We start from the raw sequence: 13,784 nt of genomic DNA, 5'->3' as shown, positions 1-13,784 counted from the left end.
TAAGCCACCCTGCTCAGATTATTCTGCTGTAGTTGCCCAGTGCACTGCAGAACTGGGATAGGAACAGAAGGCAGACTCACCTAGTTTCAGGTTAAGGAAATCTGAGACCTAAGAGTCACACATAGTCTATCCCCTACTATTGACTTTATTATTTGAAGCCAGTGCAAAGGCCCTATAACTGTACTAAGGAATGGAAAGAGAAACAAAAATATGCTCCTAGTGAGTACCTTACAAAAACCCTAACATCAAGTCACCTGTGTAGATAGAATTATGAAATGGAAGGCCAGGACGAAACAGGGTGCCAACAGCAGTGACTTCCTAAAACTCCAGAGTGGAGACATCACTCCATGTATATCTCTGATCTTCACTGAATACTGTTATTATAGAATGGACAATCTTTGTTCAAGAATGTCCTTAACCCTGTGTGACCCAAGCCTCCCTATAATCTCAGCAAGATCACAAAATCACCTTGGGGCACAGATGGGAGCAGAACTTGACTCAGTGGGAAAGAGCCCCATCCAGGTTGTCATTATGCTCACTGGGAAGACACCACACATACATCTCACTGGGGAGGAGACTTTTCTCAGAATAACTGGAGTCATACAGACCTTCTTTCTCTAAGCCTCAGGGGGCTGGGCTGTTACAAGAGTCCGGCTGGAAATAGCAGTTTTAGTGGAAGTGGATCTCACTATGGTGTGAATCTCATGTAGTGGTATGGGCACACCATGGACTCTGTGACTGACCAGGCACTCTCATATTACACATGCATTTGAGCCAAGCCCAGAAACTGAGGAGGAAAAGGGAGGGTCAATCTCCTCTGTCTTCATCCATCATCAACTGGGAGGGAAACTGAGTCATGTAGAAATTGTCTGGTTAAGTACATATTAGAAATATGTCCGAGAAAGCAAAACAAAGGTGAGGTTTTAATCTCAATTACCCCTTGGTCTGGATCACTGTGTAAGTGCTACTGATGTAGTGAAATGTTTCTTAGTGGCAGTCAGGCTCATCCTCAGGCTGAAGTCCAAAGATGTGTAAAAGTCCAGCATTGTGTGAGGCATGTTTGGATCTTGAGAAGTGACTGGGAACCCCAAAGCCCTGGTTCTTAATTGAGGCTGAGTAGATTAACAGAAACTGAGAAGCACTCCCTGTCTTCTGCTGGTACCAGGATATGTGGTAGCCAGCAACAATGAAATTACTGTTTAGGATGCTGGTCAGTCTGGCAGATGATCCAGAAGATGCAGTGAGGGAGGACAGCTGAGTCAGCACAGGCTGACACATAATCTGGAAAGAGATAACGATGATGAGTGGTAAAGCAGAGATAAAGTTAGAGCTGCTTGGACATCTTAGTCTGAGGGGAATGACTCAGCTTGGAGCCCTAACCCTAGACATGTGTGTCCTGACCTTACCTGAGCAGTGACAGATGATCTGGAGGAAAGAGGACACAGCTGCCGTCAACAATAGTGACAGAGGACCCATCTTTCCTTTCCCCTACATTGAGAGTGTTTGCGGGACTTTTCTGAGTGAACACACTTAATGTTCCCAGAGAAACCCATATAACATACCCTACACAGTCCCATACTGCTTTATTATTTTATGCTTTTCACTGATTGTATAAATGAGACTTTTATTTGCTCACCTCAAGGCTCAGTTTCATATAACTTATGCCAATCATATTGTTGGGGTACTTTAACTTGCAGCCCACCTAGCCTAAAAATCAGCTATAACTGGTATGACCCTTGGGTAACCTCGTGAAGAGGAAGATAGCCTTGAAACAGGGTTGTAAAACATGGTAAACTGTCAATTAAAAACTGTAACCTTGGACAGAGGTGTGAGGAATTGCCCATTAGAGCCATGCAAAAGTTCAGGACCGAGATGAAAGGCACCATGCAGAGATAAGCACCCATTCCTGCCTTTCTTTGTCTCCACTTGTAAATAAACTTTCCAAAACAGGACTCCCCTGCTGTTCTTATCTAATCCTTAGGTTTCTATTCCACTACTAGCCTCTAATTTATGGGAGAACACATTCCTTGTAACCTGATAAGTAAACCTCTGGTGTTTCCCCAGTTCCCAATAAATAATATTACCCCACCACCAGGATGTGGGCAAGATCAGGAAAATGTGACCCCAGGGGCATGAGGAATTCCTATGTGACAATGACTGATGCTTTAAAGAGTATAAGATCTGCTTAAACTTTTCTCTCAGGGTCCTTGTTGAAACCTGCTGTGTCAGGCAGATGCTTGGACCCTAGCTAGCTAGAAAATAAACCTTGCCTTATGACTTCCTTTGTCTCGAGTGTCCTTTGTCCTCTCACAGGGTGGCCGGCCTCGTACCCTAACAGGTGGAGGCCCCAGCAAGATCGGCCCCTCCCTGAGAGGAACAAACAGCCTCCAATACCAAGGTTTAATTGGGAAAGACCACAGAAGGAGGATTGGCCACCTCTGTTTGGAGGGACCTGGGGTCCCCATCTGAATTTGGTTGGGAATTCTCATTGAGTGGAGGGAAAGGGTTACAGCCCTGGAGGTTTCACTATTGGAAGTTGTGGGAAACATCCCCGACAGTCAGGAGCTGCACCGACGTCCTCAGTGGACGCCATTTGGGCGGTCTTTGGGTAAGGATCCTGAATCTGGTGTGAATGGAAATGCGCCTGTGAGAGTAGTCTGGTTGACCGGCCATTACTTGTGTATGTTGGAGAGTCCTGTGCGAATTTGTTTGTCTGCTGGAATTGTCTCTTTTGTTCTTTGTTGTCTCCTTTGTCCATCTCTTCTGATCATCATGGGACAGGCTCAGGTAACTCTTAAGACCCTTCTTCTGAGTCACTTTTCAGAAATCCGTGCTAAGGGACACAATTATGGTGTGGAAATTAAGAAAGGTAAGTTTGATGCCCTTTGCTCAGTGGAATGGCCAACCTTTAATGTAGGCTGGCCTCCTCAGGGTACCTTCTCTTTGGACACAATTAAGAAGGTCCGCGATGTCATTAATAAACCTGGTCTTCATGGCCACCCTGATCAATATCCCTACATCCTTATGTGGCAGACTTTAGTAGAGGACCCCCCTTCCTGGCTGCGGCTGTTTATCCATGAGGCACCTATAGACCGGCCCACAATACTGGCCATGTTGGAGAATGCCCCCACTCCTGTTAATTCCCCTAAGAAGCCTATTCTGCAGGAAGAACAGAGTTCCCACCCATCCTTGATAGACTTAGATTTTGAGGCAAGCCCCCTGCAGTATGCCGCTGCTGCGTTGCTCCAGCCAGAGGCAGCTGCCCCCCCTGAACCTCCCCATTCATCAGCTTCCCCGTCTGCACCCCCTGCCCCAGTCTCCAGACTGGCGAGGGGACTCAGGCCCTGTAGGCAGCGCGAAGAAATTCTGGAGGAGGAGCCCTCCTCCACTTCCACTGCCCCCCCATCCTCCCTGTGCGGGCTCTGGGCAGTGCTGGTCCCAATGGGGGATGCATCTATCAGTATTGGCCCTTTTCAAGTAGTGACCTGTACAACTGGAAAGCCCAGAATCCTCCTTTTTCTGAGGATCCTAGAGGCCTGACCGATCTGTTCAAGTCCATTTTACATGCTCACAGTCCTACATGGGATGACTGTCAGCAGCTCCTTAAGACTCTGTTCACCACTGAGGAACGAGAGTGGATTCTCACTGAAGCTAGAAAGAATGTCCACAGTGACAATGGACAACGGACTATCCTGCCAAACCTGATTGATGACTGTTTTCCCTTAAACAGACTCGACTGGGACTATGGGAATGCAGAAGGTAGGGAGCATCTCCAGGTCTACCACCAGACTCTTATGGCAGGCCTCTGTGTGGCAGCTCGCCGCCCTACCAATCTGGCTAAGGTAAAGACAGTAGTGTAGGGGGAGAATGAAAGCCCGGCCACATTCCTTGAGCGCCTTTACGATGCATACAGACAGTATACCCCCCTAGATCCACTAGCAGAGGTGAATCAGTCAGCCATGATAATGTCCTTCATAAATCAGGCTGCCCCCAATATTAGGAAGAAACTATATAAGCAGGAAGGACTTGGGGAAATGGCTATCCAGGATCTGATGAAAGTAGCCAAAAAAGTTTTTAACACCTGAGAAACCCTGGAAGAGCGAGAGGATAGAATCAGGAAAGAAAATCAGGAACTACAAGAAAGGATTCAGAGGGAGGACAGGGAACACCAGAGTAAGGAAAACAAGAAACAGCAGAAGGAAATGGCTAAACTATTGCTAGCAAGGGTCCAAGGTTTGGCTGGACAAGACTCTGGACGGACTGGCCCCCCCATCCCCAAAGAGATCAGCCCCAGTTAGGCCAGGGACAGTGTGCCTATTGTAAGGAATATGGACACTGGAAGAGAGAATGTCCCAAGCTCCAGGGTCGCTTGAGGCCAAATAGCAGGCCCAACAATGACACCTGGGTCCTGTTAACTGAATTGGACAATGACTAGAGGGGACGGGGCTCAGAACCCCTCCCCGAGTCTTGGGTAGCCATATATGTGGAGGGGAAGCCCGTGAGATGCATGGTGGACACAGGGGCTCAATATTCAGTTCTACATAAACCTACTGGGCCACTGTCTCAGAAAATTAGTCTCGTGCAAGGAGCCACTGGATGCAAGGCATATCAATGGACTAGCAACCATCAGGTGGATTTGGATTGGCATCAGGTGATCCATTCCTTTTTGGTCATTCCTGAATGCCCTGCCCCCCTTCTGGGACGTTATCTGCTAACTAAGGTGAGGGCTCACATTCACTTTGAGCTGGATGGAATCAAACTGATGGATGGACGAGGACAGCCCCTCCAAGTCTTGACTGTGTCTCTCGAGGATGAACATCGCTTGTTCTCCTTGCGGGACCCTCCCCCAAAACCTATTGAGTGGTCCCCTGAAATGACTTATTGTATTCAAACCTTCCCTCAGGCTTGGGCAGAAATAACAGGTGTGGGGCTTGTGAAACATCGAACACCGGTAATGGTAGAAATCAAGGCTTCGGCTCAGCCCATCCGATTCTGTCAGTATCCCATGTCTTCTGAGGCACAGAGGGGGATTGCCCCTCTCATTAACCGTCTCCTGGAGGCCGGAATATTACGGCCCTGCCGTTCTGCTTGGAACACTCCACTCCTCCCCATTAAGAAACCCGGGGGAAGAGACTATAGGCCAGTCCAAGATTTAAGGGAAGTAAAGAAGAGGTTCGAGGACATCCACCCCACAGTCCCCAACCCCTATACCTTGCTAAGCCATTTGCCCTCTTCCCATGTTTGGTATACCACTTTGGACTTGAAAGATGCTTTTTTTAACATAGCCCTGGCACCCAACAGTCAACAAATTTTTGCCTTCGAATGGCATGATGGAAATATGGGAACCCCCGGACAGTTAACATGGACTGACTCCCACAGGGTTTCAAAAACTCCCCTGCTCTGTTCCGTGAGGCTCTTAATCAGGATCTGGACTCATATCGCCGGAGCCACAGTTCCATCACACTTTTGCAGTATGTAGATGACTTGCTCTGGCAGCTGCATCTGAAGCTGAATGCCGGCAAGCCACTGGAGACCTCCTCCAGGAGCTGGGGAAATTGGGCTATCAGGCCAGTGCAAAGAAGGCCCAAATTTGTAGACAAACAGTCACCTACCTGGGGTATGAGCTAAAAGAGGGAACCAGATGGTTAACGAATGCTATGAAAGAAACTATTCTCAGACTCCCTGTCCCCACCTCAGCTCGAGAAGTTCGTGAGTTCCTGGAGATGGCAGGCTACTGCCGGCTGTGGATATTGGGGTATGCTGAACTGGCAAAACCCTTATTCAAGGCAACTAAAGATAAGGCCCCATGGGCCTGGGGACCAGATCAACAGAAGGCCTTTGAGGAGCTCAAGACCGCCCTCCTAAGAGCTCCAGCCCTGGCACTGCCAGACCCTCTAAAGCCCTTCACCCTCTTTGTAGACGAAAGGGGAATAGCGAAAGGTGTACTAACGCAGTGCCTAGTGCCCTGGAAGCGTCCAGTTGCTTATCTATCCAAAAGGTTGGACCCAGTTGCAGCAGGCTGGCCCCCATGCCTGCAGATCATAGCAACAGTTGCCCTAATTGTAAAGGACGCTGATAAGCTCACATTTGGGCAACATCTGAAGGTGGTAACCCCTAATGCAGTAGAGGGGGTCCTAAAGCACCCTCCAAGTAGATGGATGACCAACGCCCAACTGACTCATTACCAAGGGCTCTTGCTGGATGCCCCCTGAATCCTCTTCTCTGAACCAGTCTCTCTTAAAATGGCCACCTTGATGCCAAATCTGGACCTGGAAGCCCCCCTACATGACTGTCAAGAGATCATAGCTGAAATCCTCCAAGTGCGCCCCGATTTTCAGGACCTAGCCCTACCCAACAGCGAGCTGGTATGGTATACAGATGGGAGTAGCTTTGTCTCGGATGGGGTACGTAAGGCGGGGGCAGTAGTGGTGGATCAATGTGGGAAAATAATTTGGAGTGCCCTGTTGCCCCCGCGGACCTCAGCCCAGAAGGCCGAACTGATAGTGCTGGCAGAGGCACTCGAGCGGGCTAAGGGAAAACGGGTGACTGTTTATACCGACAGCCGCTACGTTTTCGGCACCGTCCATATACATGGCGCCATCTACTGGGAAAGGGGTTTCATTACAGTGGAAGGAAAGGAGCTACTTAACCTCCCGGAGATCCACAGATTACTGATTGCAGTGCAGAAACCCCAGGCTGCGGCGATAGTACACGTTCCTGGTCACCAGTCTTCCCAGACTCTGGAAGCTATGGGGAACCGGCAAGCGGACGAAGTGGCCCGAAACGCTGCTTTGGCCTCCACGACCCTAGTGCTGACCTTACCCATGCTCGAGCTTCCACGCTTACCACCACGACCCGAGTACACCCCGGAAGACAGACAGTGGATCCAAGGTCACCGATGCTCAGAGTCCAACCAGCAAGGCTGGTATCATGATGACGAAGGGCGACTGATCCTTCCTGAAAAGTTAGGACTGTTTCTCCTCTCCAACCTACGTCGAGCCAACCATTTAGGCAAGAAAAAACTACTTGCCCTCCTCCAGTCAGCCTGCCTCTGGTTCCCACACCAAACAGCCCAGATTCAAAGGATTGTGGACCAATGTGCCAGGTGTCAGGCTATGAAACTCAGCAAAAAGGGACTCCTACATACAGGTACACAGGTACGGGGGAGGGCAGCGGGACAGAGCTGGGAAGTGGATTTCACTGAGGTGAAGCCGGGAAGGTATGGGCATAGGTATTTGTTGGTTCTGATAGACACTTTCTCAGGCTGGGTGGAGGCTTTTCCTACAAAACGAGAGACTGCTCAGGTTGTAGCTAAGGTTTTGCTGGAGGAAATCATACCCATATATGGCAGCCCCGAAACTCTAGGCTCTGATAATGGTCCAGCTTTCATCAGTAACGTCCTACAAGGGCTGGCCCGGGCAGTGGGGACTAATTGGAAACTACATTGTGAATATAACCCCCAGAGCTCAGGGCAGGTAGAAAGAATGAATCAGACCCTAAAGGAGACCTTATCTAAATTAGCCATCGAGACTGGCGGAGACTGGGTGGCCCTCCTACCCTATGCCATCTTCCGGGTTCAAAATTCACCATATGTACATGGATTGACACCTTTTGAAATTCTATATGGGGCTCTGCCCCCATTGTTTTCCGAACTCTACCGGGCCAAGACCCCAGTATGGCCCCAAATTACTTGGCTAGCATAAAGGCCCTACAGGAGGTCCAACAAGAGATCTGGCCTTTAATGCACTCCTTGTATGAGACCAAAGATGCATCAAACCCGGAACATGGCATCATCCCAGGGGATTGGGTATGGGTAAAGAGACACAGAGCCCGCACTTTAGAAGAAAGATGGAAGGGCCCTTACATGGTCATTCTGGTTACCCCCACTGCTCTTAAGGTTGACGGCGTCAGGCCTTGGGTCCATCACTCCCACGTGCGTCAAGCCAGTCAGCAAGAACAGGAAGAGGCTAGAGAGTGGATCTCACGGCGACACCCCAATAATCCGTTAAAACTGAAGCTCATCCGGCCCAGGAGACGTACAGAGCAACTCTCCACACAACTCTCAACGCCTCCCCTACAGTGACCTCCGGACCAGGACAGACCCCAAGGCCCATTAGCCAGCAAGATGATAAAATTCCTCCTGCGCATTCTAAGCCTTCTGTGTCTATGCTGGGTGGGACCTGCCCAGAACCCTAATCCCCACCAGCCCTACCACCTCACCTGGGTGGTCATAGATACATCCACAGGGGAGATTCTCACTCAGACCTCCAAGGTGACCCCTCCCAACATCTGGTTCCCTGATTTAACCTTTGATCTGACAAACTGGTGGCCCGTGCGGGGATTCGGAAGGATAACTTTTACGTCTGTCCAGGACACCTAAAAGGTAAAAGTAATAGTGCGGGGGGCATCGAATTTTTTTTGCACTTCCTGGTCCTGTGTGTCCACTGGCAACATCTGGTGGCCACCCCCTGAGAAAACAGACCTAATTACCGTGTCTACGGGCTGTATAACAGAACAAAGAAGCTGCTGGAGGCCCTGCTGTGACCTTGTAAAAATCAAATTTACAGAAAAAGGTAAAGCTGACACTCAATGGATATCAGGCTTCATCTGGGAAATTCGCTGCTATGACCCAATGAGGCTCGGGTCCAAGACCAGGGAGCCCTATTTACCATCCAGCTCACACAGCAAACAGCCCCTACTCGGGCGATAGACCCCAATAAAGTACTTAAGCCACACTATGTTGACCCGCCTCCCCGACCTCACACAACCCTGGTCCCTTCCCGACCTCACTCAAATGCTAGTATTACAACTCCAGGACCGCTAGGAACTGGCACTTCCCTGGGAAGGCCCAGCCCCACGACCAGGTCTATGGACCCCCATTGGAATTTGGTAAATGCCGCATTCCTAACATTAAACCACACCAGCCCTAATATGACTACCTCCTGCTGGCTGTGCTATGATGTGAGGCCCCCAATCTATGAGGCAATAGGACTAAATGCCGCCTACAATGTCTCGACTAGTGAAAACCTCACTCAATGTTCCTGGGGAAACCGTAAGAGGGGTCTGACCATACAACAAGTGAGCAGCCAAGGAACCTGCTTAGGGAAGGTGCCAGCGGGAAAACAGGACCTATGTGCTGTTTTAGATACCAACCCCACCTGGGACAATGGTATTAAGTGGGTAATTCCAAAAGACAATGGATGTTGGATATGCTCACAGTCTGGGCTCACCCCTTGCCTATCGGCTAATGTCTTTAATGGCTCTAAGGAATTCTGTGTCCTAGACTGTGCTGCCCCACATCATCTATCATTCTGAGGAGAGCCTATATTCACACTGGAATACAGGAACAGGTGAAAGAAAAAAGAGAGAGCCTATTTCTGCATTAACCATTGCTATCCTACTTAGCCTAGGAGTGGCTGGAGCAGAAACCAGCAGAGCTTCCCTGGCTACTCAACATAGCGGGATGTCCTCGCTGCGCACGGCCATAGACGAGGATATAGAGAGAATAGAAGCCTACATTAGTCACCTAGAAAAATCCCTTACCTCCCTATTTGAGGTAGTACTTCAGAACAGACGGGGGCTAGAGTTATTGTTCCTTCAGCAGGGGGGAATATGTGCCGCCTTAGGGGAGGAATGTTGTTTCTATGCTGATCATTCGGGAGTAGTTAGGGAGTCTATGTCTAAAGTGAGGGAAGGACTGGCAAAAAGGAAGTGGGAAAGAGAAGCCCAAGAAGGTTGGTTCGAAGCTTGGTTCAGTAGGTCCCCCTGGTTTACTACCTTGGTCTCCACCCTGGTGGGTCCCTTGGTTATACTGCTGCTTATCCTAACTTTCGGCCCATGCATTCTGAATAAGCTAGTGAACTTTGTAAAAGATCGAGTTAGTACAGTCCAACTCATGGTCCTGAGACAGCAATATGAGGGGCTACCTAGCCCTGAAAATGTTTACGCATATCATCCAAATGAGCATGATTCCTCATTATGAACATCTAAAGGGGGGAATGTTGGGGTACTTTAATTTGCAGCCCACCTAGCCTAAAAATCAGCTATAAGTGGCATGACCCTTGGGTAACCTCGTGAAGAGGAAGATAGCCTTGAAACAGGGTTGTAAAACATGGTAAACTGTCAATTAAAAGCTGTAACCTTGGACAGAGGTGTGAGGAATTGCCCATTAGAGCCATGCAAAAGTTCAGGACCGAGATGAAAGGCACCATGCAGAGATAAGCACCCATTCCTGCCTTTCTTTGTCTCCACTTGTAAATAAACTTTCCAAAACAGGACTCCCCTGCTGTTCTTATCTAATCCTTAGGTTTCTATTCCACTACTAGCCTCTAATTTATGGGAGAACACATTCATTGTAACCTGATAAGTAAACCTCTGGTGTTTCCCCAGTTCCCAATAAATAATATTACCCCACCACCAGGATGTGGGCAAGATCAGGAAAATGTGACCCCAGGGGCATGAGGAATTCCTATGTGACAATGATTGATGCTTTAAAGAGTATAAGACCTGCTTAAACTTTTCTCTCAGGGTCCTTGTTGAAACCTGCTGTGTCAGGCAGATGCTTGGACCCTAGCTAGCTAGAAAATAAACCTTGCCTTATGACTTCCTTTGTCTCGAGTGTCGTTTGTCCTCTCAGAGGGTGGCTGGCCTTGTACCCTAACAATATCTGTGTTTTTTCTGGGACTTGTAATTTCCAAGAAAAAACTCACTAGAATTCAGTAACACAGTGATGTTAAAAAATTGTCCTCAAACCGAGGGTCATGTCCAGACATGCTCACTGCCTGGAAATGTAGAATCTTCTGAGAAAATGTCTGTATTGTTCAGGTGCCATTATAATGTTCATTTACTAAGGTAGAAATAGGCTGAGCAGGTTTTTTGGTCTGTTTGAACTGCTATAACCTAATTCCCACTATTGGGTGGATTATAAATGACAGAAATTCATTTCTCATAGTTTGCAGTCTGGGGAATCCCAGAATCAGCAAATTTGTGTCTGCCAAGGGCCACAGATAATCTCTACCATGTGGCCCTATATGCTAAAGGGTTGAAGGATCTCCCAGGAGCCTCTTTCATTCTTGAGGGCACTGCAGCCTCTCATCTAATCACAACAGCTGGGTAGTCCTGAGCTCTGACCCCTAATTGACTAACTTGCAGTACAAAAGAAACCAAAGAGAACATCCTGGCTTCTGTTGGTACCAGTGTATGGCACAGCTAGCAACATTAATGTCACCCTCAGGGTACAGGTGAGTCTGGCAGAACATCTTGGAGATGCAGATATGTAGGGTGACAAGTCAGCACAAACTGGGAGAGGAAACCTGAAGCCACACACACATGTGATCCATGGAGAGAAAATGAACAAATTAAAAAAAGCCATAATAACACTTCACATTGTTTTTTGCTAATTTGCCAGATAATCTTTTTAATGAGAATTATAAAAGACCGAAACATTTCTTGCAAACTGCTTTTTTAAACAAATGATTTGCTTTAAATTACAAATACTGTGTATGACGATGCCTTCTTTTGCAAAACCAATAAACACAGGAACAAATTTTAAACACGTGATTTGTCCAAGATATTTTGGAAAAGAAAAAAAAAGCCTGATTTTTTTTCCAGTTATTTGTATAAATGAGAATGTATTCCCTGACCTTTCAGAGAGTAAGCCTGAAAGCATGACTGGATGAGAAGGAGTGAGATGGTGAGAGGGAGACACACTGAGAAGACCATCTTACAGCTTCAAATATTCAAATAGCTTGATAATTGTTCTGATGTTACCATTCTTTTCTGGAACCGTATCTTCACAAAATAGCTAAATTTAAAGTATTTCTAATGAACTGATTAATGAGGGAAAAGAAAATACATACTGAACACAAACTTTGGCATAAACAGTTACGCATATCAAAAGACTAACTTTAAAAAGGTACAAAAAAGTGAGATAAAACCTGAATTACAGAAAAGTCAAATTTATTTAATGAAAAACTAAAATAAAAATTAGCAAACACACACACACACACCCCTCAAAAAAAAATCCCAGCAGCACTAGGTATTGACTCACAAAGGGGAAAGCAGTGGTCAGAAACCACTCAGATGGCTTGTCAGTTAAAGGAAAAAACACGCACACATACACACGCACAATCAATCTACAACAAACACAGAATTCAGAATTATTTTACAATGCTTCCTTTCTTCATACAAAAGATTCCCATCATGGGGGAATATATATATATTTTTCTCAGAGGTTTACTGTTGACTTAGTTTTAAATATATTAGTGTTACTACATGCAACTGTTTCCTGTGTTTAACAGCCTTTCCTTTTATTTACCTTCATGTGTCTAGCTTCTACCTACCAAGAATTTCAGGTTGGCAGGCAGATGGGTGTCTTATTCTCTCTTAAATTGAATGCAACAGTTTTAAACTAACTGGCCAGAAAATGTTTGATTTTCATTTCAAAACATGGAAATAGTTACATTGATGCCTAAATTGCCATTTTCTGCAAAAAGCTGTGCAATGCTGGTGTCAAAGACTAGGCAGTCACTATTCATAATGGCTGTTGCAATTCCCTCATGAATAGATCGAGGAGTCGCTTCCCAAGTCAATCGCCACCTATGACCATTTAGCTCAAGTCCATAAGCAAAATTTTCAGCTTGCTTGCCTGTTCCTATCAGCTGTACGATTGCGAAGAACTGCTGATGACCATCGTATTTTTCCTGTTTCTCCAAAACTAACATGAAGTGAAAGCCAAAACAGGACTGCATCATCACCCAGTCTATAGCACAAGGATGATTAATGTCTGTGGCAAGGAAAACTGTATCCTCCCACTGTAGGGTTGTAATGGACTTGTGCTGATGCATCAGATGGGGCATCACAGCATCCAAAGAGCCTTGCCATTTACAGGAAGCAACAGGGCATGGACAGGAGTTCATGGTCTGCTTTCTCTGTGTGTGGAAGAGTTATTTCACATGCAGAAGGAAGAGTACTGAATTGGCCCCTTTCTCCACAGCCAAGTTGTGAATGGATCCTAACAAGTTGGACAACATGTGAGTTTTGGGCGACAGTTGCTACAAAGGAGATGACCGCTCTGACACTGGAGAATGGGTGGTAACACATAGTCAAAGCAGACAGGACACCAAAAAGACTCGCCAAGTCACTGTTGGATGCAGTTGTGCCAGTCAAGGCAGGTACCCTCTGGGATGGTGGACACTTGGAGGTACCAGTAGGTATGCTGTAGCAGTCTGACGGCTTCATGTGGGCCGAACACCCGGACCTCCACAACAAAGGCCGGCACAAGGGCTCAGGGCACGCTGGGCACCTAACCGACCAGGCCCGCCTCCGGGTCACGGGGACCAGGCCGCCTTTGAGCCGTCCCCACCCAAGGCCCACGTGGCTGCAGACCCTGCCACGGGGACTTGGACCAGGCCCCGGGAGCCTCACATAGGTTTAAATCAAAGGATCATTGCCAGCTCTGTACTGACACCTTGCCCTTGAGACCTGTTCTTACCTGTGCAGTAAGAGAGGACCACCAGGAGGAGAGGAATCCAAACAATACAAAGCTCCTTTAGCCCCACAGTGAGGCTAATCTGCCCCCTGCCTTCTTTTCTTTCCCACCCTCTGCAGAGAAGGAGCTGCTCATGAAAATGTATTTGCAACGTAACTCTGCTAGCTCCTCCTTGGGGTGAGGTGTTGGAGTTCAGCTCACACTGCAGATTGAGGAGGATAAAAATTTGCTTTACCTCTTGGGGGAGCTCTGAGACTACTATACAGAACTCCTTGCTGAAGGGATTCTGTCAGGC

General features: G+C 47.5%; 1 long non-coding RNA gene and 1 pseudogene across 1 annotated transcript in view; one reads left to right on the top strand and one right to left on the bottom strand.

Annotated features, from left to right (window-relative positions):
- LOC141418782 (uncharacterized) overlaps window positions 1-13,784 on the top strand; it is a 43,313-nt gene that overhangs the window by 15,717 nt on the left and 13,812 nt on the right. The window lies entirely within an intron of this gene.
- Window positions 12,419-13,239, bottom strand: LOC141418899 (E3 ubiquitin-protein ligase SIAH1-like; annotated as a pseudogene).

Source organism: Castor canadensis, chromosome 18 (genome assembly GCF_047511655.1).
Source record: "Castor canadensis chromosome 18, mCasCan1.hap1v2, whole genome shotgun sequence".
In the NCBI taxonomy this organism is placed as follows: Eukaryota; Metazoa; Chordata; class Mammalia; order Rodentia; family Castoridae; genus Castor; species Castor canadensis.
This window is presented reverse-complemented; position numbering and strand designations above follow the sequence as displayed.